Source organism: Rhinopithecus bieti, unplaced genomic scaffold, assembly GCF_001698545.2.
Source record: "Rhinopithecus bieti isolate Rb0 unplaced genomic scaffold, ASM169854v2 scaffold_25987, whole genome shotgun sequence".
Taxonomy (NCBI): Eukaryota; Metazoa; Chordata; class Mammalia; order Primates; family Cercopithecidae; genus Rhinopithecus; species Rhinopithecus bieti.
This window is the reverse complement of record NW_016812078.1, coordinates 900339-902561: the sequence shown is the minus strand read 5'-3', so window position 1 is coordinate 902561 and position 2223 is coordinate 900339. Positions and strand designations below refer to the sequence as shown.

At 41.5% G+C, this 2223-nt stretch overlaps 1 pseudogene; it reads left to right on the top strand.

Annotated features, from left to right (window-relative positions):
- Nucleotides 1-1088: 1088 nt before the first annotated feature.
- On the top strand, nucleotides 1089-1597 carry LOC108544450 (cytochrome c oxidase subunit 4 isoform 1, mitochondrial-like; annotated as a pseudogene).
- Nucleotides 1598-2223: the final 626 nt, after the last annotated feature.

The following is a 2223-nucleotide window of genomic DNA, read 5'->3' as shown; positions in this document are numbered from 1 at the left end:
AATTAAATAATAAAATAAAATACAAAATTAGCCAGGCACGTTGGCGGGCACCTGTAATCCCAGCTACTCAGGAGGCTAAGGCAGGAGAATCGCTTGAACCTGAAAGGTGGAGGTTGCAGTGAGCTGAGATCGTGCCATTGCACTCCATCCAGCCTGGGCAAGAAGAACAAGACTCCATCTCAAAAAAAAAAAAAAAAAAAAAAGCCACCCATGAGAAATAGAAATCCTGGGCTTGCATAGGACGAGGGATCTAAATGTTTCCTCCATACAGTTTTTAATATTCCAAGATGAATTGTTACTATAAAAAGTGATCCAGGACCACCAAAATTCCTAGGGATCCAGTAAACACAACATGAAAATCTCTGTCCTTACAGACAGAGATTGAAATAAATAATTTTACAGCTCAAAGCTTATGGGAAACTCACTGAAGATGAACTAGCACAATTACATATCACAGAACTCATTAGGAAACGAATCACCATAAGGGTGAATCAGCAGACCTGAAAATTGACACCTTAAGAAGTGAAAACAATAGATGAATCAAATGGACTACAAAACAGTCAAGTTTAAAATAATTTAGAAACCACAGTGAAGGAATAAGATACTCTGGCAAAGGGACAGATTTATTTAAATAACCAAATAAAATTTTATAAATAAAAACTATTATTAGTGGAAAACAAAACTATTGCTAGGTTAAATAATAGAACAGAGCTACCTTTAAAAAGAACTGTCGGGCTGGGCCGGGCGCGGTGGCTCACGCCTGTCATCCTAATACCTTGGGAGGCCGAGGTGGACTGATCACCTGAGGTCAGGAGTTCGAGATCAGTCTGGCCAACATGGTGAAAATCCATCTATACTAAAAACACAAAAAATTACCTGGGCATGGTGGCAGGTGCCTGTAATCCCAGCTACTCGGGAGGCAGGAGAATCACTTGAACCCGGGAGCCGGAAGTGCAGCGAGCTGAGATCACGCCTCTGCGCTCCAGTCTGGGCAATAAAAGCAAAACTCAGTTTCAAAAAAAAAAAAAAGTACTGGGGTCGCAGGACACCCGGCATAAAGGGTGGTGGTGGTGGACAGCAGCAGCAGAATGTTGCCTACCAGGGTATTTAGCCTAGTCGGCAAGCGAGCAATTTCCAAATCGGCGTCTGTACGAGCACACGGAAATGATGTGAAGAGCGATGACAATGCGCTCCCAGCTTATGTGGATCGATGTGACTACCCCTTACCTGATGTGGCTCATGTCAAGCACCTGTCTGCCAGATAGAAGGCCTTGAAGGAGGAGGAGAAGGCCTCCCGAAGCAACCTCTCCATGGATGAGAAAGTCGAGTTGTATTGCATTCAGTTCAAGAAGAGCTTTGCGGAGATGAACAGGGGTGCGAACGAGTGGAAGACGGTTGTTGGCGCTGCCATGTTCTTCATTGGCTTCACGTTGTTCATTATCATCTGGGAGAAGCGCTGTGTGTACGGCCCCATCCCGCACATCGTTGACAAATAGTGGGTGGCCATGCAGACCAAGAGGGTGCTGGACATGAGGTGAACCCCGTGCAGGGCTTTGCCGCCAAATGGGACTATAACAAGAATGAGTGGAAGAAGTGAGAGATGCTGTCCTGCGTCTGTGCCTTGCTCTGTCACCTCCATGCAACTCCATGCCTATTTACTGGAAACCTGTTATGCCAAACAGTACCACTGCTAATAAATGACCAGTTTACCTGAAAAAAAAAAAAAAAAAAAAAAAAAAAAACTACCGAAGTGGAAGAAAAATCTGGAGAAGTTACCAGAGAGAAGGTGTGGAGAAGGGAGAAAAGAGAAATAAAGAATATGAATATGAATCAATGCATAGTTAACAGATAAGAAACACAGAAAGAGATGCTCCAACATATGGCAGTTTAAAGAGGTCTAAGAAGGAAGGAAGGGAATGAGAGAGAGAGAGAATACTCAAAGAGATGACTAAGAATTTTCCAAAATTAGAAAGTGAGAATTAAGACAGAAAATGTCTAAATAAAAACAAATCCACACTATACCCATAATGGTTAAATTTAAGATTTTTTTTTAAAAAAAAAAAAAGAGAGAAATTCTTAAAATCAACCAGAGGAAGACAATTTATCTAAAATAAATTATAGGTTATAATTCTCATCAGTGATAGATGATAAAGGACTAAAAGTAATACATTAAAATGTTGAAGGGACCCCCATTTCTGGACAAGATGGAATAAGTCCAAAAAA